Here is a 25,642-nt window from a genome sequence, read left to right as displayed (position 1 = left end):
CATTTGTCTTAACTTTTTGTCCTCTTCAGCATGTGACAATGCCCACATAGGCCCTTTTGGTGTTCCAGGTGGCCTGATATTAGGCAGAAGAAATTCATAAAAACAAATAGGGTTTAGTTCAGTTTTTTTTTGTCGTAGTGACAGTTTCATGGTTGGAAATGATGATCTCCTGTCCTAACGGGGTTAAAGTCAATTCCATTGCTTTGGATACGGTTGAGGACCCAAGTCTCCAAGCTGTAAAAACAGAGTTCTGCCAAACCATTGGTTTCTTACAATGCTGAGAACATTTTTGAATATCCTTCTTTCTTTTTCCATTATTGCTAATTTTCTCAGTTTTCTCCAAACCTAACTTCAAAAGTGAATCTGAACGTTTGAATACCCATCCAAAAGTTATTATGATATATTTGACATTGTCCTTGTTGTTTAACTCTCATTTTGTCCATAGGTTGATTTTTTTCATATTTTTGCTTGTATCAGTTTGTAAGCAGAACTTCAACCATATTTACTGACATATAAGTTCTTCTTGTGAAATGTTAATTTTGCACTAGATGGCAGATGCAGCTTGTTTTAGTAATTTTATTATAGATTAAGGTGGCACTGTGGACATTTTGAAAAGTTTATTCAGCCCTTTTAAATGTACATTCACAATAATCTAAAAAGTATCTTCATAATGTATGCAATGTTCAGATTTGTAACACTTGTTCAGTGGTGGCTGCAGACAGCTGGATCTCCCGTACTGCTATGGGGGATAAGAAAAGAAAACTACATTGGTTGTTGCTGTAGCTTCTTTTTACTTTTTTAATGCACAGGTCTGGTGTGTTTTTAGTGGATTCCTTTTCTGAAATCCTGTTGTCCTTTTTTTATCATTTTGACCTGCAGCAGAGGAAATGATGAAAACTTGTCGTAACGGGGTTACTGTCAAGTCTGGTGAATAAGTCCGAAAGAAGGGTTCATAGATGGAAATTTCCAACATTTTGTCGTTACAGTGTTTTCAGCATTGAACGTTCACCTAAGCTCTTCTTGTGTTCCAGGTGTTCTGATTCGAAGCAGCTATGACTGCCGATCCATTGGCTTCTCAAAATATTGCCCAGATAGGACAACAATGTCTGAGTTGGGTTGAGCCAAGATCGAATGTTTTTACCACTGAGCCACTGGAGCCATAGCAATAATGCCCTCAGCATACGGCTGTCGGCCCATTTGTTTCTCAGATGTAGCCATGGCTGTCTTGTATTTAGCTAGGGTAGATGATCAATGTCTCCAAGCTCCAAGCCATAGGAGCTGTAGATTTGGATTTGCCCTGCCAATCCTTTAGTTCTTCATGGGGCTGCAAATTCGTTGATTCCTCAGAATGCTGAGAATGTTTTTGAATATCAATCTTCATTTTTGCCAGTGAACTAGTTTTCTCCAAGGTTAACTTAAAAAGCCAATCTAAATGTAAATCCGAGTTAGAATACCCATCCTATTTTGTCCATGGGTTGATTTTTTGGTATTCTCTCTAATAGTTTATAAACAAAACTTCAACCAAATTTACCACCATATAGATTCTTCTTGTGAAATGGTATTTTTCCACTAGATGGCAGGTGCAGCTTGTTTTAGTAATTTTATTTTAGATTTAGGTGGCACTGTGGTGATTTTGAAATATTCCCTGAATCCTTTTAAATGTACATTCTGAAAATAATCTAAAAACTATCTACATAATGTAAAAACACTTATGAAACTCTAGTAGGCTATGTTTAGACTGCTGGCACTCCTGTACTGCTGCGGGAGACAAGGGAAGATAACTACATCAATTGTTATTTGTTGTTGTAGTTTTTTTATTATTATTTGATTTATTTCAACATAGTAACAACTATTCACAATTACATTTAATCTTATATCTATAAATAAAAAACCTATAGATGTACTTGATGAGATGACATAATGCTAAGGTGTTTGAGCTTTTTTGCCTTCTCAACAGCGTGTTCATCGATGGCCGTAATCGGTTATGTCCATTTTTTTTGTAATTTTGTGGGTGAACAACATGTTCATTGATGGAAATTATGAACACTTGTCGTAACGGTGTTGAAAGTCATGTCCGGTGGGGTTGTCTTAACGACGTGTTCATTGATGGAAATTATGAACATTTGTCGTAACTGAGTTTTTATCTTCCTCGGTATGTGATAACGCTCACCTAGGTCCCCCAGGTGTTACAAAAGATGTGATATGAAGCAGCCATGATTACCATGGGTTGAGCCATGGGAGCCTGATAAAAAATGTGCTTAGTATAATGCTGATATTCTTTTGGCTCCTCAGATGCAGTCATGTAGTCCATATCTCCCGTACAGTTGTGTTCTACTTAAGCTTTTTGACACCTTACATTGGGAGGCAAGCGGTGGTATTGAACCTCTCACTGCCGCCCCTGTTCAGGCTTCTGCGGGTGAGACGCTAAATGTATATGTCATCTCCTACAACAGGAAGTGCTTCAGGAGTGTGAAGAAGCAATAACCGCAATGCATCCCCATCACCAGTCTCAAGTTAGCATTAGTGTTGGCTATATAAAAACAACAAAAAAAATGCTGTTACTTTGCATAGTTTGGATTTATATACATTCTATGGCAAAAATGATGTGGTCTTCCCTCCACATGATTAAGTTGAGGTTTGTCAGCTGCTGGCAAAGTTTCCATTGCTGTATAGGGGTACATATCATATGAGAGCATACAAAGATATTTTGTTCTCTCCCATCCTTGTGGTAACAGTTTGTTGAAGGTCCTTTTCTGGTCCAGCATGACTCTTTGTGCACAAAGCCAGCTCCATAAAGACATGGTTTGACGGCTTTGGTGTCTAGTGTCCTAAGGTTAGAAATCGTATTTCTCAAGTGTGTTTATTATAATGGAATATTAAAATATTACTGAAGACTCTGTTTTCCCTTATGATACTCTGCTATTTTCACTGTTATATGGTTTCTTTAATTGATTATACATCCATCTATGGCTTTGCATTTTTCCCCATCATACGCTGAGTGTATATGATTGTTTAGCTTAAGCTTTTGTCTACTGTTTATCTTAGGTTAAACACTACTATATCTCTATCTCCGCCTCTCCCTTTCCCTTCGTATTTTATGTAGAAACTGTTTAAGATTTATTCTTTTAACAGTGAAGGCCTCTATACATCTAAAGAATGCACGGCTCTTTTAGACATAAACAGACCTAGACTTCACGTGGCATTCATGCAGGAGACTCCCTTCCATTCTGGAAGCTCAGGGACTGCAGGTTTCTCGGTCTAGGGGACTGAGTTTCCTTCTAGCAAAATCTGTTGCCTGGTCCTTTTTACAAATGTACTTTGACACAGGAGTAGAATGCTATTTGTGAAATGTCACCTAGGTAATCATTTGGTCACTTTGGCCACAGTCTACCTTCCCAAATCAGGATCAGGGAGATTTTTGGAGGAAGTTTTGGTGCGCTTTTAAGGAGGGTATGTTAGGAAGCAATTTGAATTCCACTCCCGATTGCAGTGTATGTACCTCATCTGCTACAAGGCACCCTGTTCTCTCCAGGTCCTTTAAAAAAGCACTTCCAAAAACATTCATTACTAGATGTTTGAAATTTTCATCCCTCCACTAGGGATTACACCTTCTTCTCTTGACCGCACAAAACATATTCCTGTATCAATCATTTTTGCATGCAAGATTCAGAGCTGGACAGGGTATTGGAGTGCTAGATTGGCAATATTGCACGCCACACTGCTTTATCCCTTCGTATAGCCGTTGCTCCCTCCAACCATAAAAGCTGGCATTGACATTTGAATGAGTCACTTCTCAAGCATCTACCTGAGATTTCTTCTGAATTGCAAAACTATTTTAGGTTTAAATCCCCCATTTGATTGTGACTGTGATTAAAAATAGTTCTGGACTGAAGAAGAACAGCAGGAGATTACTAATCTTGTGCAGGTATCCACTCTCTTGAATTGGTCCTTAAGCAGTCCTTGAACAAGGAATTAGGGGCAGAGCTGACCACACTGCGAGATAAGTTAGCATTGATATTGGCATGGATTATTGATCTTTACTCACATCCTACAGCTGAGGTCTGAATGGACAGCGTTCTCCCAGCTCTCTTTTCAATTACTAATGTCATGAGACCAGTGTCCCCGTTATGTTTATCTTTACTTGAAGGTTATCCGTGCTGCTCCAGATATACCTGGTTATCTCTATTAGAGATGCAGATCAAAAGGTTGCTGTGTATGTGGGCAACCCCATATCACCTTCCTATTACTAAACTTGTATTTTCTCTTCCTAATCTGATGAAAAAAATATACCGCAAACAAATTAGCACAATCATGCTCTTTCAATCACGGGAGCTCTGCCATCAAATACCTTGGGATTTTAATCCTTAATGACTTGTCCCGGCTGTACCAGCTGAATTTCCTCCCTGTTCTGTCCACTTTATTTTGTGATCTTGAGAGAAGATCTAGCTCTATTGGTTTGGTACAACAATTCAGGTAACTAAAATTAATATTTTACCGCAGATCATTTGTTTTCTGCAGGCCTTACCAGTTCAGGTCCCAAATCGTTTTTTTTTTAATACTACATTATGAAATAAACAATTTATATGGTGTTGTAGGGCCCCTAGATTTTGGAGGTCTCTGCTGCATCGTCCCAAGCCATTGGATTGCCTTGGTTTTCCAAAATTTGCCTTTTAGTGTCTCATTTGGTTTGGTTCCTGGACTGGTGCTGCTAGGGGAGCACAAACAATTAGTAGGTAGAACAGTCTTTTAGTACCATTCCTTTGATATTTGTGCCTTGATTGACAGATTCAATTCAAATTCAAATGAACCACAAATCCCACCCAACTATTTTTTTCTCACAAGGAATGTATGCAAAAATCTGTTTTTGCATACAGGTCTTTGGCTTTTCTCTCCCAATATATGGCCAATATTGAGTGACCCTTCCTTCTCCCCTGTGGTGGAGGATTTTTGCAACTAACAAATCAAAGTTTGGACAGGTTCAAACATTTTTTTACAGCTTTGGGTCTCCCGAATAGAATTCCTGCATCCTGCTATGCCATTTAAACTGGATTTTTGGAGAGCTAACAAAATCTCCCACTTTTTACACTCTGTACCTGCCAAAGATAAACTTCCTTGTCCAGGATTTTGAATCCCTGGAACAGAATGTTGTTGGACATTTTCTCTCAGGGGTTTACGCACTGCTCAATTCTTTAACTTTGTCTCCTCATATCTGTTGGCTTGGGAATGGGAGTTGGGTCGCTGCTTTACACAATGCCAAAAAGAATATATTCTCGGCCTGTTGTTTGAGATAAGAGAGAGAAGTGGGCGATAAGCTACATGTTTTCTTGTCCTGTCCCAAACTGCAAATATCAGGTACATAACCAAGCAATTTACAGATTATTACATCCCAATAGACCCTTCTTTTTTCTCTTCTGATTGGAGTGATATGACTCAGTAGTGGACATGCTAGATTTTTGCAAAGATACAAGTCTTCCAGAAAAAAAGCAACAGTCCTTCTCATGTAGGCAGGGGATAGGATTGCCAAGTAGAACAAAAACAGACTTAAAGTGCCCATTTATCTATATGTGTGGGTTTAGCACATGCCTGTGCCATTCATGTTGCTAAACGCACCATAGCAGTATATTATATCACTAGCATTACCAGCACTGTTATTGGAATTTCACTCATTCACAGCATTGTCTTGTAGTGTTGGGAAGGTTTGCTGGGGTTGTATTTAGCAATTAATGTCTCTTTATCACACCAAAACATTATATATATTCCGTCATCTGCTACTTTAGTCATTTATTTTGTAAACCCAGGGTGTTAAGGACCTTCCTGGCAAGAAATCCTTAGACAGCAATGAAGGTACAGAGAATGCTACCGAATGGAGTTCTCTGCAAGCATTGCACACAGCCAAATTAGGGATTAAGCCCATGATGTAACTATTAGAAAAATGTATAAAGAAAATAGATGTACCATAAATTGTGGTGGGGGCAGTAGACAGAGGGTATAGGGACAGGAGTAAAACTTTCAAAACAAGTGAACAAGTTCAGCTCCCATTTTTGTGCTATGCATAGAGATGGTCAATGAGATCCCAAAAACATTTTTTCATCTCTCAGGCCATCTCTAGTCATGACAAGCTCTTGCAGCTGTCTTTGTAGCCACTAGATGTCCCTGCCTTCCTTCTGTTGTACATGCACACAACAAATCACACAGAAGAATAATGTTTTTTATTTATTTTATAACTAACTTCTTATTTTTAGGCAAATAAAGGTAAAAAAAGGAAATATAATAAAAAATTACATTCTAGTTGTTTATCCTTTTATTGCTGTTTTCTCTGTTCCTCCTCAGAGATAATATTTTGTGCTAGAAGATGTACATTTATTAGGTTAGGTACATTTGCCCAAGTATCATTTAATGCGTGTGTGGGCTGTGTTTATGGGTGTTTAAGCACAAGCATCCCTATAACTGTAGTAATAACTTGGTAAATAACCCACATATATTGTTATCGGTTTAAAATCCTATTAATATTGTTGGATATTTAGGATTCATATTTCCTGCTGTCTGCTGAACTGAAAATTTTGCGTTCTGCAGAACAGTCCCCATTTATGTTCTGAAAATAAAGAAAAGGAGAGATGTTTTGTAGTCCAAGTACATTTCCTGTCCTGGCAAGTTACTCTTCCACAGATACGTCGTACGTCAGGTGGAGTTCAAGGTAAAAAAAATATTGCAGCTACAACTACTAAGCTATTTTTACAGTTGTGTGATTTTGTTCCTAGATTTAGATAAATTAGGTGTATACCCTAATGCACATCTCTGGGCTACAGTGTTCTCCCCGGCCCTTTTTAGCTGGGTGCAACATCCAGAACTTTTCAGTAACCACCCAGCTGATTTTGATTTGGTTACTGAAAATTTGGGTCAGATTATCGGGGTCACCACCCACCAACAGCTTTCCCCCACCCAGCCTAAAAAAATCTTCTGGGGAGAATACTGAGCTATCCATCTCCCTCGTTTTCTAACCATTCCCACATGCTTTACAGTGCTACTTTGTAGTTGGAGGAATCCATTATTCAGCGCTGAAGTTGCACTTGTGTTAGCCTGTCGTGTACCCCATACAGATCTATAGATCGATATTCTTTCTTCTGAAAAGACTCCACCAATGGACAATCAATAGGATGTGTCAGGTCCATCAAACAGTGCTGTAGACAACTGAAAAAAAGCTCCCGTTTTGGAAATAAACAGGAAGAGACGACATGGGACTGTGGTGTAACATGACAATGATTGCAAGAAAAAAAGGGGTTTTGACTTTTGCATGCAATCAGGATTTGGCTGCATTTAAAAATCATCACAATATTTTTGGAAGCCTCTTTAATAGCTTCTGTGAAAAAGACCTGAACCAAAAGGGCGATCAGACTACACATGTAGAATGACACTCCAAAAACAAATACAGCAAGATATATGCCAGTGATTGTATACAAAAATAACTGCATTCCAGGGTCTATGTCTAAAAACAAGAAAGCTCTTTTTTTTAGTTTGTTTCCATCAGATCAGGTTGCTTTAGTGTGAGCACAATTCTCATAATTTACATACTAAAGTCTGTTTAGTTTCTTTTCTTTTTATTTATTTTTTGTTTGCACAGCCAATGCCAAAACATAATGTGAATTCTTCTGCAGATATTGAGGACTAATATCCCTGAGCAGAAAAAAGTAATACAATGAAGTGAGAGGTTAATGGTGTTTACATCATTCAACCTTACTATAGAGATATCAGGATATATGGTATCATACCAATCTGCATAAAGGTAATTAAGTCTCCAGTTCTGTAGGGGGGGAAACAGAATTCAAGCTGTGCTGTGTTCTCCTTACTACCTTCTGGACATCTCAAATAAACTATCCCTTCGCTGTGCGGCACAGCAATGGCAGGGTGTCAATACTTTCTGTTGTTTTGCAGACCTTGTTCCGCCCTCTATCTGCACATCAGTTATACTGATGATGCTCACGCAGACCTTTGTTTTGTAAGACCTCCGAAATATTGCTTTCTCCTCACCATTACTTTACAGAGAGTGCAACACTTGCAAAAGTCATTTACAGTCTTGGCAATACTGGAGCTTTCACTAAAATAGTGGGGGTACACTCTTATCTTTGCAGCACTAGGGTCACAGGTTGGAATCACAGCTACCTGCATGAACTTTGTATTAAACTCATGTTTATATGGGGTTTCCTCCAGGTACTCTGGTTTCTCCCACATCCTAAAATGAAATGGGTGTGTTAACTGGCTTCCTCCTTCCTAGAAAAATTATGTATGTCTATGGTAATAACATTAGATTATGAGCTGCTCTGAGGGACACTACTATGAACTTTGCATAGGGTCGCACAGTGTTTCTTGACTTTTTTTAATTAGGGAGAACCCATGAAATATCTTTCATGTCTTTAGGGAAACCTGCTGTAATTGCTATATACACAGTTCATTAGTGTGGTGGTCAGTGGGAAAAATGCCTTTTACATTGCTGGCCATTGGGAAGAATGTCACCCTTACAGACACCAAAAAAAAAAGATCAATGGTGTCACTTAAACTGACCTGAGAGTCACAAACTGCTCATTGCTCCAGGAACCCCTAGCAACTCTTGGAGGTGAGAAACCCTGGGGCTGCAAATTATGTCTCCATTAAATATAATATACAATCATATACATTCTGGCTCAGCCAGTCAAAATGGCCAAAGAACACAACAAGGAGGAGAAGATGGTAGAAGATGATGGTGTCTGCTATAGAAAAGGGACAGTTTTTTAGTGTCAGGGTTTCTCTCCACTTTCTTGCACACAGTAACTATCTTGAACACAATGTTCACTTTAGCTGTGATCATAAGCATTGTTTAAATATAAGTAAACTATATATAAAGACATGTATTTATCTTATTCTACTTTGCTAGTAATAGCAAAGTTAAAAAATAAAAGAAAGCAGCGCTTTTTTTTTGCATACCACAGAAGACCATTAATAAAGTGAGGTCGTGTATATAAACCTTCTTTACACCTTCCGTAAAAAATTGTTTTTTACTTGGAGTAATAATGGAGGAAGATTACCTGGCACAGCAAGGAACTTTAACCATGCTAAGCCAAGTTTTAATACCTCTTCCATCAAAATAATAGAATTTTGAAAATCTCCAGAACTCAAGTAAAGTTTTTTTTATGATTTGTATCTTCTTTTTTTTCTTTGTTTCTACTAACACACATCTACTCAGTCGCACCATCTTTATCAGTTATTTATCTTCATTCAAGAAGATAAAATATACAAAAACAATTCATTAAAGCCATTGGTAATCCAAAGCATTAATGTTGGTCTTCAAACTCTATAAGTAGTTGGCTGTGCCTTGGCTAGAGGGAATGTCAGGCAGTGGATTGTCTATTGTAGAGGGGTCCCCAGTGGACTAAATCATTTTTAAATTATTATTTGGGCAGAATGTCAATTGAAAATTGATCAGTAAACATTTAAATTTGATAGCCCACAATCATTAAACTGGAATTGACATAAGGCTATGTTGAGTTGAACACTCTTTGCAGGCACTTTTCCTGCTTACATTTAGATATATTGATTCAAATCATTGTAAAACAGATCAATGATCAAAGTGGATAGCACACTGAAAACTTCTAGTCTGTCTCTAACAGTCAGTTTTTATATTAATTATTATCTCAACTGAAATTCCTGTTGGGAAAAAGTCATATAGATTATGTCCAGCATTAGTAGCATGCTTACAATCCATGGTTGAATGGAATTGTTTACATTTCTGCACAAAACCAAGAAGAGCTACCTTTTTGTAGATTGCCTACCATAAGCTGACACTGTGGTTTTATTATAGTAAGTGTAATCTTATCATGACTTTATTACTGCAAGAATATATTTTGATATTTACTGGAGAGAATTCACACTCTTATGGCAAACATATTGGGTAGTTTTTACTGTAAGAGCAGCCATACTGTAGGGATTTTATTGTAAAATGTGATTGGGGTTTATTTAGTGTATGTAGTAAGTGCAATCAGGTAAACATAGTCATGCTGGGATACTTACCTATGGGGGTGGTTACGTTCTGTATTTCTTACCATTACACTGTAGATTCTTTACTTTTACTTTACCTTTAAGGGAAGTTTTACTATAAATTTTCTATTGTCTAGTTTAGCTTTGAAAATCAGCTATCAGGCAGGTCTTTATTGCATAAAGGGACATAATATGTTATAATATGTCTGCAATAAAATATACTTGTCTGCCTGTTGACTGTATTCTTTTCAGAAAATGCTGATCTATGCATTTAGCTATGCTTCCAGTATGTGCTGGGTACCCCAGTGTAGCAGGAATGGTGAGGCTTTCTGGTTATTTTTCTGCATAATACCAAAACATGGAATACTGAATACATGTGTTGTGGATGTACATGTGGATCTGTGTAAACTATCTGGCCAGTGCCCTTGTGAATATCTTGTGTTATGGCTGGTATACCCTGAGGGGTCAAAGGAAAAAAAACAGCTGGTAATTTACAAAATATATTCTCATACTAACAATTATAATACAAGTTTTTTTCACAGTATAATGTAACAAGGAGGTTTGGTCAAAGTGAGCCAGCAATGGCATGTAACGATTTGGTTGGGATCAGTGTATAATTGTTAACTCCAGATATCATAGAATTGTGTGTGTGCAGAAGCTGACATTTTCTGCAACTTTTCCCAGTTAGATAATAAGGCAATGTGCCCTCCCTGGGGTAAACAAAGTCGTGTGACGTGATGGAACTATTGCTGTTTCGGACCATTGTACACATCCAATAGATAAGTACTAACTTTTAATTAAGCAGTGCCTGTGTGTTTTGTGTCATTCTTTAACCCTTGCTGACACTTGTAATCCTACCTTGTTGTATCCAGCAACCTCCACCCCTCCACCCCAGAGGATGCACACAGCTACCCCAGAGGATACACCCAGCTACCCTGGAGGATACACCCAGCTACCCCGGAGGATACACCCAGCTACCCCGGAGGATACACCCAGCTAACCCGGAGGATACACCCAGCTAACCTGGAGGATACACCCAGCCGTCCCAGAGGATACACCCAGCTACCCCAGAGGATACATCCAGCTACCCCAGAGGATACATCCAGCTACCACAGAGGATACATCCAGCTACCCCAGAGGATACATCCAGCTACCACAGAGGAGGATACATCCAGCTACCACAGAGGATACATCCAGCTACCCCAGAGGATACATCCAGCTACCACAGAGGATACATCCAGCTACCCCAGAGGATACACCCAGCTACCCCAGGGGATACATCCAGCTACCCCGGAGGATACACCCAGCTACCCCGGCGGATACACCCAGCTACCCCGGCGGATACACCCAGCTACCCTGGACGATACACCCAGCTACCGCGAAGGATACACCCAGCTACCCCGGAGGATACACCCAGCTACCCCCATGGATACACCCAGTTACCCTGGAGGATACACCCAGTTACCCTGGAGGATACACCCAGCTCCCCCAGAAGATACACCCAGTTACCCCGGAGGATACACCCAGATACCCCGAAGGATACACCCAGCATCCTCCGACGCTGCTGGGACTGAATGAACGCCCATGTGCATGTTCAGGAGTTAAGTCATCATCTCAGCCCGCCCAATCAAGATGTTCAAAAATTAGGACACAGGAAAGAGAAGAAGAAGATTGTGATGCCCACAACAGAACAGTTTAGTGTATATAAAAATGTTTCTCTGACAGGTAAGTTTATTTTATTGCAGAAGGGACATCCCTCTTCCCTTATGCTATCACCTTTCTGCCTTAGCTTTTAGCTCTTCAATTTAATGTTTTTTGACTGAGTGTTTTTTACTATAGCAGTGAGTTTGTGAGGCTAATCAAACTGTATTTGTTAATTTGTGATTTACAAGCTTGTGTGTGTTATATTGTACATAAAATAGTGGTTTAAACAGGGGAATTTTTTAGTATTGATTAATCAAACCCAAAAGATCTTTCAGTTTAAATTCACTAACTAGATATGTAACAGGTGCATTAAAACAAAAGGTGTGCAAAGTGTGCAACTGCCTCTGAACTAGGTATACACTTGGTGTACCCCCTAAAAACGCTACATGTTCTGAATTTTATGTAGAGAGATTCTTAAAAGTTAGCAGCTTTGTATTTCTCCTTAGCATGAAAAAAGGAAAATATCTTTCAGTGACTGTAGAGGTTCCAGGGCTGAAAGGGTCTGGCTACTTAAAAGTCAGCGTTACAAGTTCATCGAACAAAACAACCCACAGGAATGTCAAGTGAATCTTCAAGGAATGCAGGTTGTTTGGAGCACAGCTAGACATCTGAGCAATGACACAGAAGGCAAGGAAGTAAACAATGAACCTGTTGTGATCGTCGGATATAGAAATAGGAACTGTGAGTGAAAAAACCGGCCTTTTCCCCCAAAGTAGATGTCTGAGCTGTCCTTCAAAAATAAATACAAAAACCATTGTTTTATTTTTGTGCTAATAATATTGTGAATACTTGATGGAGGATGGTGGCATCATTAATAGTAAATGTTTAAATTGAATCTGAAACTATTTAAAAATGTTATTTGCTATGAAGCAGTCCCCTTAAAAAGGTGTCTGAATTTCTCCCAAAAAAGTAGCAGTTTGTTTCCTGAGTTTGGGCTGTTGAGCTTTGAGCCTCATAGCTGTGTAGGCTCACTGGAGAGGAAGCCGTACCTGAGGACCCACAGCACAAGCATCTCCCTGTCTGCCTAATAAATGTTATCCATATATCCTGCTGCTTTTGTTTAGCAGAGACTCCTATAATATTAGTATTATTATTAATATTGTCATCATGTATTCTTATAGAACCATGTGACAAGTTATAGGCTAATGTCCCTATCACAGTATTAGGCCAAATAACCTACCAGCATGCAAACATGGGGAGAGCATACAAACTGCATGCATATAGCATCCTGACCAAGATTCAAACCTAGGACTCCAATCTTTAAAGGCAAGAGTGCTGGCCCCATCATTTCCCATTATTTTCATACTTTACACTTTATTAGAAAACTAGAATAGAGTAGCCTTAATTTTAAAGAATCATTGGCACCAATAATATTCCTTGACCAGCTGCAGAGAATTTGTTTCTGACAATCTGACTATTCTGAATCTGATTGATTAGTCTGAATCGTTTCCAGTGATATTTCATACTTCTGTCAGTTACCGGTGACCATTGGGGACAAAATGTGAGCACTGCCTGTGCATTGGCATCTTTGCATCATTGTGGACTGCCCGCCGCTCATGTGAAAGAAGACCCATGACCAGCATCTGGAGAAAGTAAGTAATAAATAAGCAAATACAAGTGTGGAGTATTTGGGAAAGAGAAAGTGGAACTGGGCTTCAAAGCAAATCTTTTCTTTGTTAGTGCTAGGTAAGATAATGTGTTTGCTTTACAGCAAATAAACATTCTGCAGTCCCTGCTGGCCTGCTCCTTCATGCAGAAAATATGAACAAGCGGGGTTTTTAAAAGATCAACAGATTGATGGCGTTATTTGCATCAGTCGGGTCACACTGAAATGTGTGTGCAAAAATACTACTGATCCACTTTCTACCTCCAATTTGATGTTGAATGCATAATGCACACACAGGTTATTCATACTATACAGCTATGCCTGGAAATTGACTACCAGCTTGTAATAAGTAAGAATGTAAACGGATCAGGTATCTTTGCTTTTCATCAGTTGTCATTGTCACCGCTGAACAATTTGGTAATGGCTGCTGCTTTTTCTGTGGCAGCAGAATACTCAATCACAGCTGCGGCAGAATGACTGAAATATTTAGATTGAAGTAATCCTCTTGAAACCTCATCTGACAGGCGTAATCTCATCCGCTGTTGCTGCAATCCACAGGTGAGGTCATGAAGTGTGTTTGCCAAGGATAGCACCGGCGGGGAATTTAATTCCTTCAGAAATATATTTCATGGATGGAGCCTGTAGCAGAGGTTTATGGAGATGATGACAGGTGAATCTTATTGTAGTATATCAAGACGTCTGGGGCTATAATGTTGTGGGTTTTTTCAATTATTAATGGCCTGCTGTCAAAAAGAGAAGTTAAATATTATGTAACAGGCTTGGAGATTTGTATCACAGCAGACTTACCCACGTCTGACCAATACTGAACTTACATGTGTCTTCTGGGATCAATGATGATAGCTCTAGAAAGCTCTTCTTGTTTCTGGAAGAAGTGAATAGTGATACGTTGTGGCCTTATGTGTTACCTGCATTAAAGAGAGATGCAGAGTGTCTAGTACTTAGCCTAGTTTTTATTCACCTTCCCTGTATTTTCGCTTTCTGTAGGTGATGATGAACTGAATGGTGCCATACGGTCAACGTGCAATGCACAATATGGCTAAAAAGAATACCTGACCACCATCATACATTTATATCAGCTTATTGGAAATCATTTTACAAAACCATTTTTATGGCTTTGCCCTCACCCTTTCTTTTTGACTGTAAGAATCTTTATTCTTCTTGGAGATTTTCCATGGTTTTTGTGAAGCTTTCTCCCTCATTGGCCAGACTGCTACTAAACCTTGCTCAGAAAAGAAACAGCAATGGAGTAACACTTTCTTAATACAACACACAAGTTGTTGTTATATGAGTTAGAATCTTCAGCCAGCGAACGAGTGATGCCATTAGTGGAGGTGTGTAGGGGTTATGATGTATTTCCACCATTTATAGTATCTGGTGTTTTTTGACCCCTTATGCCATGCATACCTTCCTGCAACCTTTCTGCTTTCCGCAATGCTGTTCCAAAATCAGAAAATACTGCCATTGTCATTATTGGAAGTTTTTAATGTCACAGAACTGATAGTTTGTTCCCTAGTTACCCTTTTCTGCATGCACAATATATGATTTTTATGGCGGAAGAGGACAGCGATCAAGCAGGTAAGAATGCCTATTGCAGAAAGGACAGTCCTGTTTGATCCCACATTTGCAGAGCTTTAGTTACGCTTTAAACAGAAGCATATAACTAACTGGCAGCTGGCTTTTTCAACCACATTTTTCTTTACTAATTCAGACATTCTTATGCATGTCATAGTGCTGAATAAAGCAAATGTTATTACTTCCTAAAGGTGTTGGCTTTAAACAGACAATAGACCAATCACTTGCATCGGTTGTATGACAATTTAACTTTAAATACAGTGAGAAATTGGAACATTGTATTGCGTTAGAAAACATGTAAATTATTTTTACTTGAGATATATACATGTGATTTTTTTTTTGTAAAATACAGGTGAATCTTTGGTAAAAATATTTGTAAACAGACCTGGTATGGCTGTTACTCTGCAGTCCTAACAATAGGGCACCATAACAATATTTCTTCTAAAAAAAACAAAGTATACTAGAAATGACATCTTGATAATATCTGTGGAAGTACGTTTATAATAATTCACCAGTAACTGTAACATTTATGGTCACAGTCCGAACAAGAAACGGGAAAGGAGGTCATGTCATTATTAATAATACATAGATCTCCTAGTACAAAAAGCTTTATTATAGTGTGCCTCGGGCCTCCATGCCACATTTCTGTTCTTTTCTTTGTCCAAAATAAAATGAATATATGATATCGTTATTACTATCCAATTTCCTTTACACCGATCATTCGGTGCTAACTATGAAGTCAGGTTGCAACAGCTTCAAATGCTGACCTAAAAGTCTCAGATGATATTTCTAATTCTTGAATTGCACAATGCAGTGGGTCTGATTTATTAAAGCCCTCCAAGACTGGAGAAGAACCATGGGTGAACCTGGATGATTCAGTGGTCAGATGCACTAAAATCTCAAGAAGTGTTGTCAACCTCTCAGGTATTTTGTTGGGATGAGGAAAGTAGAAGGGGTTCAGAAGAAGAAAACTAAGTAGAACTGAAAACACTGCTTTGACTTCCACTACAGGAGAGTCTACATTGACAGCTCAAACTGGAAACTAATATTCACCAGTGCTTACAGGCATAGCATTAAATCTTCTCAACCTGACCAAGTAGTCCATCAAGTCTTCTTTTCTGGTAAAATTTAACTTCATATAGAAAATATTACCTTGTGCATTCCCCATGTTTTCATTGCTACTCTTTCCTTATGCCAATTAAATACTAAGCTCTCTTTTATCCTTTGGTCCTTGCAACATTTTGTTACCCGTCTCTTTTTTCATTTTATCTGATTAATAAATAACTTTTCCTAATTTTTTTTCTGGACATCTTCTGTAAGGTTAGACCATTGGCAAGTTGTAGGTCATGTCAGGCCCGTCTTAAGGGTAAGGCTCCAGTGGCAGACGCTTTAGGTCTCAAGCTACATAAGGCTTTATTGTAACATGCTTTGGTCAAACTTTTGGAAAAGTAATCCTAGCCTTCCTTTATTTCTTGCTGTTATTGTGGCTTTGGACTCTTCTGGAGTAATTTCCGTAAATTAGGCATTTATTAAAGGCCATGAAGAAGATAAGGTCAAAAAGTTGTCAGAAAGTTTTTTTTCATTTTCTTTTTTATACTTCTCTGCACTGTTAAGATATCTATTCTCCTAGGACCCGTCTACTGACTGAGAAAATGTGTGTTTCCATGACAACCTAAAAAACTGATAGTGAGCTTCCCGAACCTTGAAACGTACAACAGTGAATAGAATTCTTAAATATTAAATGAAAAAAAGAGTGTAGTGTTTCAGCCGTCTTCCTGGTTTCCATAATACTCCCGGGGAGGTGTTATCTGCATCTTGAACTTTGAGTTTCTGTATATGTACTGTGTAAGTATAGTATGTATTTGTATTTATATAAATATATATAGAATTATATCGATCTCTTCCCATTATAAGTAAAGCAGAGAGTTGGCGATGCGATCAGCAAATACTTTTCTCCATTTAATCACAATCACCACTGAGAAGAAGCAGAAGTTCCCAAGTTGACTTTTGTATTGCCTGTGTTTAGATTGGGGAAGCTGAAGTAATAGATTTAGTTATGTTTTAAAGGAGACCTGTCATTTAGGAGAAATAAAGTTTGCCAGCTGGTGGCTATCATGCTTGATATCATTTGGTTTAATATGTTAATTTGCTGCCACAGATTAAAAATGTACATAAGGACTTTTATCTGTCCTTCCAGGTGAGGAAAATATTTTTTTAAACTGTTGTAATTGCATATGGTGTCTCCATAGAAAGTTTCCCAGGTGTTTCTTTTCTGGAGACTACTGCAAAGTTTTACAATTTTTCCATCATTCCTATCCCAATGATAACCATACAAAAAACTTCTCCAAGGGAAACAGAGCTTCATGCTCTGACCCAAACTAAACAAACTTTAAGCTTTAGATACACTTTTAAGAACTAAATTAACCCGAACTGATATTTTTTGAGGATGTCAGGTTTGTATTGCTTTGTTTCCATGTATCACATGTATGGAAGAATTTCTTCTACAGCTTCTAGGAGGTGGTGGGACAAATCCACCTTTCACTGGTTTCATATTCCTACTGGACAACCCATTGGGATATCCTGCAGTAGTATGTGTCCCCTCATTCTGCCACAAAACTATAACAATACAATCCTACCTGTAACCCTCACATTATCCTTCCAAGTAACCCTAACACTATTCTTCTTATTATTATTATTATCAATAATAATAATAATAAACAACAGGATTTATATAGCTCCAACATATTACACAGCGCTGTACAATAAATAGGGGTTGCAAATGACACACAGATACAGACAGTGACACAGGAGAAGAAGAGAACCCTGTCCTGAAGAACTTACTATCTAGGACTATCTAAGAATTACACAATAGGAGGGGGGATATGAAATGGTAAGTAGTGAGGGTTTTAAGAAAAAGAAAAAGATGGGTAGGCAAGTTTGAAAAAATAGGTTTGGAGTGCTCTTTTAAATGAGCAGTAAGTAGGAGCAAGCCAAAAAGGATGAGGAAGACCATTCCCTGCAACCCGTACACTGACCCTCCTCATAAAAAAATACTAATTATCTCAGTATTCTCCCTAGAATGTTCTTAAGTTGGGCGGGAAGAAGCTTTAGGTGGGTGGTGGCCCCTCTATTGTGACCCAATTTTTCAGTAACAATCCAAAAACAGCCGGGTGGTTATTGAAATGTGCCGGGTGCTGCACTCTGCTAAAGGGGGCTGGGAAGAACACTGCATCTCTTTAACCCTTATACTGACATCCCCTGAACCTTAAAACTGAACCTTCTTATAAGCTTCATGTTAACCTTCCCTGTATCCATCACATAAACATTCCCAGTAATGCTAAAACTATTTAATATTAAACTACTTACTGTAATTCTAAAACTAATCTTTTTAACCCTAATCCTTCCTCTAGCATAATATCTTCCCCTATTTGTTTGGAAAGATCTTGCTTTACATACACTTGTATCCTAATTTTATGTGCCCACCTCTGCTTAGTTGGAATCCTCTACACTGAACGGCAAGCTTTCCTGCAGCAAAAGATACTGTAGCATTGCCAGAATTTTCTATTTACCAAGTGATGCAAGAAGCCAGCCAGATGACCACACAAAACAAAGGTACCATTCAGGGGTGAAGTGAGCCTTTAAATGTTTGCAAGTATTAGATTATTTTCTGTGTTAGACTTTGTATCTTACCTTAAACATCCTATCAACTGTCTCTGGCGCGGAGGAGTAAATATTTAAGCTATTTAATGTACATTACTTAATGCCGCTTTGTGTTTGTCAATTGTGAGAAAAATGATTCCTGCATTAAAGAGTTTAGTTGCGCAGTGAAAACATTGTCTGTGCCCCCAGGGAACCACATGATACACCAAAAGTTTCTACCCCGGGCTCTTAATATGCCAGGGCTGCTCACTTTGAATCCCTAAGGCGGACGCGTATCTACTGAACGTCTTTCACAGGTAGATGCATTCTGTTTTTTTATTTCAATGTTGCAGAAAAGGGACACACCTTGGGGTATAATCCTTCTGCTCACTGATGACTGTAAGTCATCAGATAAAGGAACAGAGACAAATAAATACTTATGTGATGTGCTAAAGTGTACCAAATAACTGCAATGATAATCAGCACAGAGAACTTAGACATGGTATTGTAGATATTTACACCTCAGACATTACTCTCTCCACCAATTTTTTTGTTCTGCACTTTTTTACTTTTTGCCCCCCTTGGAAAGGCTGGGGTTCTTGATACGAACAGGTATTGAACATTGACTTTCCTGTCCTCAGCTCCTCTAAGCTTGAGTATAAGGGAGCCTTTGAGATTATGACTTGTGGTAGATTACTGGGGGATGCTCATTGTAACGGGATGCTTACAGGGCAGATCAGAGGCAGCAGACTCCAAAAGTCCAAAATATTAGCAGTTTTTTTTGTTTAGGCAAATGTTACAGCATACTCTCCACAACTTTATAACAAAACAATAAACAGTAGCCCGACTGGGCATCTGGCTACCTCACTTGGTGCCATCTCTCCCTAACACATACACTATATCAGTACTGTTAACTCACAACTTTGTAGTACTGTTTGGTCGCTGGCTTTCCTGGAACCCTTTAGCTCTCTCTCAGCCTGGAACAATCCGGCTCTCTCTCAGCCTGGAACACTCTGGCTCTTTCTCAGCCTGGAATCCACCCTTGCTCTCTCTCAGCCTGGAACCCTCTGGCTCTCTCTACAGCCTGGAATCCACTCTGGCTCTCTCTTCAGCTTGGAATCCACTCTGGCTCTCTCTTCAGCCTGGAATCCACTCTGGCTCTCTCTTCAGCCTGGAATCCACTCTGGCTCTCTCTTCAGCCTGGAATCCACTCTGGCTCTCTCTCTGTACATTAAATAGGGATTGCAAATGACAGACTAATACAGACAGTGATACAGGAGGAGAGGACCCTGCCCCGAAGAGCTTACAATCTAGTAGGGCTAGATAGACACAACTTTGTGGTCCATTGTAGCCTAAGTCCTTTGCCACTATAAAACTGCAAATGCTTTCTGGCATCTTTAAAAATATATCAGTGAACAGTATACAACTGATATATGACAAAGATCACATGCTATCAATGATCTTATAAAAATGGAGAAAACTGGTGATCTTTGTTGCTAAACACCACTTTTATATATGTTTCTTCACTCTTTGCTAATCAGCTGTTTTATTTCTATAAAAAGATTGCAAGGTACAATTGGTGCTTTGATTGAAAAGTATCGCAGCCAGATTTTGCAGCTGGTGCTCAGTTTTCAAATGTCATGGTTGCAAAGTTACTTTTTGGTTTTAGCATAAACTTCAGATAGGCAATCTCTACTTTGCAACATAAACTTCAACAAGAAAAGTGCTATAATACCTAGAAACCAATAAGAAAACATTTGCTTATGATTTCTAGAAAAAATTATTAGAAGCCGTAAAAATTCCCAAGATAAAAAAAGCAATAACCGTTTCTATGTACATTTAACAGTGGTTATAAGCAGTCATAACGCTGCATTAGAGGCCAAGTAGCACTAGCAATCGATAAATCAACATTGTTTGTAGGATTCCATCTGTGGCAATGAGTTGCCTTTTGTCCCTCAATGGGCTGAATAGCCGAAGATAAACAATTTTTCCTTTTTAAATGGAAAGGCTGTTAAGGAGTTCTGATTTATGTTTGGCGTAATAACATCTAGTCAATGGCTGGTGAGATTTTTTGCTGCCTTGGGAACTCCCTGTGGCCCTTGTCCAATTTAGGCGGCCACATAACTTGATAATGTAAGCGTTTGGAGCCCTAGCCGAATTCATAAAAGGTGTTTTGTGCTAAACTCGGTCCCATAAGCAGTTTAATGGCATGATCGCATCATAACAGGTTTGTAAAATAAGACTCCGATCAATCAAGCACAAAGAACTGACACATGCCAGGGAGATGTCAGAATGATTGTGTGTATGCTTATGCAGTATACAAAGCAATACAATGAGAAGCAAATCACAATCTTTTCAGTTATTGTAAGGGTTGGTTCATTCAATGAGACTGATTCATTTGAGTATCTTTACCTTCTGAAATATAATTGGTTACCAGTCACACTATCAATCAAGGTTATCCCGTCAAAGGCAAATCAAGAGCAATCATAACATCACAACAAAACTGTTACAGTTACATCAAGAAATTTCCAAGCACAAATGATTACTACTCCACAATACAGATTTGTAATATGAGTAAGACCTTTTTTCACAGAGGTGTATAAATTAGGTATTAGTGTCTCTGCATTACATCTCTGCAAATCCAATGGTCCAATACACATGCCAATTTCATAATGCATTACTTTACATCAATTTTATTTTTGTATGCAATGTTGGGCAAGTTGGAAGTTCCATTTTAAAAGTTGGCATCCCTTATTGCAGAAAGAGAAAGGCAGTGTTCCTTCTGCAATAAGAATTCTAACCTACTACTGATCACTATCCATCTGTCAACATTCGCAGAGCTACACATGTGCGGCTTAGGGTTGGTTGTCAGAGTCCCCTAGAACATCCTGGCTTCATCTTCAGGGACTGAAACAACACAGCTCGCCTGTGCGGGAGTTACCTTATCCTGGCCTAGTCAACTAAGATAGCCATAAATCAGAATGCTCAAAGGGGAGAATATGGCGGCACCCACAACAGCTGCATTTTCAGTGTCTTTTTGCAAGCATTTGGCTGCTCCAATTTTACTGGGAATATTCCTAGGACAGCAACAATATTCTTGCCTAGGTGTCAAGTAGAGGATAGGGGGGATAAGTAGATGGGATTCTTTTCCTCCTGGATGGATCAACTATGGAAAAACTGAGCTTGTGTAGCCGTTTCTCCCATTCTGGGTGCTGGAAAAATACCCCCATGATTTGGAGGACTTAATTTTCTGCACTGTAAAACCTATGCTGTCAGCCTACTATAGAGCAATGGAGGGAAAATGGTAAAACATTCATTAGAGTGTCAAGTTCTCCACCGCATATTGGTTTTCCTTTGCAAGTAAAAAAATATTAACATATTAGTTTTAAATATTTAGACAGTTTCCTGTTCAAAACACCATGGCTTTTCAGCTTAGAATTCTTTAAAGCAAAGATATTTTTGAGATTTGACCTTTTGAGACGCATTGCAAGGCTTTCTGCGGCAGGCGGTGATGAGGGATGTGTCAGCTCAATGTTGGCAAGAAACAGGCTCGCATCTTCTGATCATTTTACAGCCGACGCTCAGTGACCCCAGGGCTTCTTCGCTAAATAGTGATAAACCGTAAGTAAATTGAGCCAACATGGCTGGGTGCTCTCGGCAGCAGCGCACTTAATGCTGTAGCTCAGGAAAGGCGCAACTGATGGGTGGAATCAGACAGCTGAGAAAGATTTCTGGATTCGGGCCCTGGCAAGTCGTGACAGATCGGATTGCTTTCCCATTTTAAATAGATATTAAAAGCAGAAGCTGTCATATTGTTGTATCTATTAGACAGCAGGGGGAAAATTGAAGGTCCACCCTGCCTAAAAATGAAAGATCCCCTTCTTCTATATCCCCTTTTGCGTTATCCTCCATGGACTACAGCTGCAGGGTTTTTGCACATGAGTTTTGAGCTTTACCCTGAAGCTTTAACCATTTTAATGAGGGGTAGAAGAAACTACATGGCACTCAAGACTTTTCCAAGCCCAACAAGTATCAGTTTATATAATGCAGCCAAGAGAAAAATTATATCAAAGTAATTCTGGTTATGTAACATAAAGCAGTGGGTTCATGTCACTGCCTGGTCACTCCAGCTGCATATGCTCACTTTGCCAATGTTTTTGGTGATGTAGAGCAAACCGAATTAGATGGTATTTGACGACTGTCCCAACATTGTCACATGGAGATAGGAAAAGAGCCCTCAGCCCTGGGCAAACTCCAAATGAGATAAACCTCTAGCTTATGCAAGCCTTCTTCTCCCCAATACCTTTGACAATGCAATGGCAATGGTCCTAAAGGAAGTATTAGACACGGCAGGGGCTGCCCCTTTTAGTTAACCATTGCATTTCAATTCTTGCGAAATGCACGGGTCCACGGAAAGGAAAGATTATTGTGACTGCTTTACATCTATAGTTGACAAAATGTTTTTTTGCATTACAATGTTAAGCAGTTTGGTAAGCAGACAGATATCAACAACAAAATGGCTCAGTGATGGTGTTCTGGGTAAAATCAAACTTGGAATACAGAGTTTGTATTTTCCTGCTTCTGAATTCGATTTCCTCCTGGTGCATCAAAGAACAAACTGGTGGGCCTAAATCAGTTCTAAATCACGTCCAGTGGTTAAAATATAACCAAACTGTTTTGGTTGCTGCTACGTAATTGTTAAATGTTGTTAGCTAGAACATCTTGTACAAAATGTGAACGTGTGACATGAACTTTAAGTGTTTTGAAGCTTTTGGGTCAACAATGGACATCTCTAATTTGCACACTGGCTATACAGCTATATGAAACCTCTACATTGTGTGGCAATGTGATTGTGAATACAGCATATTGCAGACTCTGCTTCGATATCGGATAATATAGAATGAGTGTACAATATCCCAGCAGCTCTAATAGATTAACTACCAGGCTCCTTGTCGCTCCAAAATATGCAAATGCTTCTTTTCTATTTTCTGCAGAGGCTGTGGAATTCATTCACAGTCACGTCTGCTTTACAAGACAAAAACAAGTACAAATCAGCATCAACTGAGGACACCGCAGAGTTACCGAGGCCTGACATGCGATCTCTGCTCCGAATATTACAACTGATAGACATCAAGATATTCCTCATGACATATATATCTAACTACATAACTACATTTTATGCAATGTATAACTTATATGTGGAAAAGAGACAATGTCAGTTCTGTAAAATATAAAATATCTTGGAGTGTATAGTTAGTTCTCATATCATAATCTAACATGCATAGAGCGTGGTGATCCTTATCCTGTATAATATAGAGCGCGTCACTCCTATATTACTTATGTTTACAATGGACATCACAGTTTTGTGTATTAATCTGAACAGTGGTATTGTCACTTTAAACTCCATTACTTTTCTATTGTATGAGCTTGACCCATGCCAGCTCAGCAAATTGCTTAAAAAAAAGGGCTAGATGTGTTTCGAATTGCACAAATAAAATGATTAAAAAACAGACTTTTGATCCAGGTAGTATTTAAATGCCTTTGGGCATCAGAAAGAAACATTTCCTCTTTTAGCACACACTGGGTCACACTTCAAGTTTTTTCCTTTGTACTATCAGTGGGTTTAGGGTTTTGAGAGTTTAAGTTTTGAATATATTTTTATCTTTTGGCTGAACTGAATGGGCACACTTTTTTTATGCCTAATCAATGTCAGTCCCAGAAGTTACAATTCCCGATTTTTATAATGCTGGCGATGGCTGAATCACCAGTGTAAACATTTACTAGGTTATTGCCATGCACCAATCAGCAACCAATTTCACAAAAACAACCAGCAGCACTGTGTTGGTTTTGTAAAAGGTAGGGGGCACCCATTGGTTGGTTACTCTTAAGGAGCTCTTCTTGCCAATTGCCAGAAGAACAAAAAATGGGAATTCCTGATAAACGTTTGATCATAATATTAAACACACATTGATCCAAAAAGCCCTAATTTTTAAATACATTACCATTAGATTTATTGTTTTTATGGAATCAAATTGTGAATATATCTAAAATTTTCACTGTTTCTGCTTCAGGTGACATAGGGGACTAGCTTGGACATGAATTTTAGAAAAAAAAAGACAAGTTGCAAATTTACTGGAGGTTATCCTATGCTAGTTTTGCTGCTTTGTTAAGTCCTAATAATGACCCCGACACAAATTCAAATGATGGAGTAAAATATATCATCCAGCTTCTTATAATTCTTTGCTCTTTCTTACATTGAAAGGTTAAAAGTTTGGACCTGCATTGCTTAAAGTAACCGAAATGAATGACAAAGCAGCACATTGCCCAGCGTGCAGAAAGTGCCTTACCTAAAGAGAACATTGGTGTCATCTATCACACAAAGACATTCGTTCCTCGCTGATGGCCCAGGAACAGAACAAGTCTGAGAACAATGAATACAGGTTGATTGGCGAGGGATGAGCGGGATCTTGATGTACGGAGATCAACAAAGGCCAGAAGACTGACAGGACATTGATGCACATCTTAATCAGCCATAAAGTTCTTTCATTTCATGAACAATCTTTCAAACAAACTAGGTAATTGTTCAAAGAGAGTCTACTTATTATGTGGAATCAAAATGGTTTCACTTGTGCAATTTGAGGAATTAGCAGAGTGACAGATAACCTCGTTATAGTAGCAATTAGTGTAATCATGCAACCATTGAGGTACACTTCACTTCAGTTGAAGGAAATTATGCTGGGGAAGAAGGGGAATTATAATCATTTGTTCTGATCTAAGCACAAATTATTTGCTTTGGAAACTTGCTTATCTCTCATAGATATTTTGTTCAAAATATCAATAGATAATTGAGGTTTAACAGGCCAATTCCACCTGTTATACAGGTTGTTCATTGCTTCATAAAACAGTTTAAAGAATAATAAATACACCTTCAAAATCTAATTGAATAATGATAGCGACGACTTCCCACAATACTAAATAATCAAGTTTTGATTAGAATCTCGGGTATGTGCAGAAGGAGCTTAATCTGTAAAGGGGGTAAAAAAAAATGCTGATCTCATGCATGTGTGCATGATACTCACCCACTTTCAGCTCCTC

The 25,642-nt window shown here is 38.7% G+C and overlaps 1 protein-coding gene and 1 long non-coding RNA gene across 14 annotated transcripts in view; both read left to right on the top strand.

Moving 5' to 3' along the window:
- The window catches only part of DOK5 (docking protein 5), a 193,962-nt gene that overhangs the window by 66,006 nt on the left and 102,314 nt on the right, over positions 1 to 25,642 (top strand). The gene's annotated exons all lie outside the window — the stretch shown is intronic.
- On the top strand, positions 11,299 to 18,497 carry LOC140332925 (uncharacterized). Of its 2 annotated transcripts, none has more exons than XR_011921253.1 (4): positions 11,299 to 11,730; positions 12,156 to 12,390; positions 13,185 to 13,301; positions 18,402 to 18,497. It is a non-coding gene; the product is annotated as an uncharacterized lncRNA (long non-coding RNA). The 2 variants fall into 2 exon arrangements; XR_011921252.1 differs by lacking the exon at positions 18,402 to 18,497 and adding an exon at positions 14,321 to 16,128.

This window comes from Pyxicephalus adspersus, chromosome 6 (assembly GCF_032062135.1).
Source record: "Pyxicephalus adspersus chromosome 6, UCB_Pads_2.0, whole genome shotgun sequence".
Classification (NCBI taxonomy): Eukaryota; Metazoa; Chordata; class Amphibia; order Anura; family Pyxicephalidae; genus Pyxicephalus; species Pyxicephalus adspersus.
Note: the sequence above shows the minus strand (reverse complement) of the source record. Positions and strands in the feature narration are given on the sequence as shown.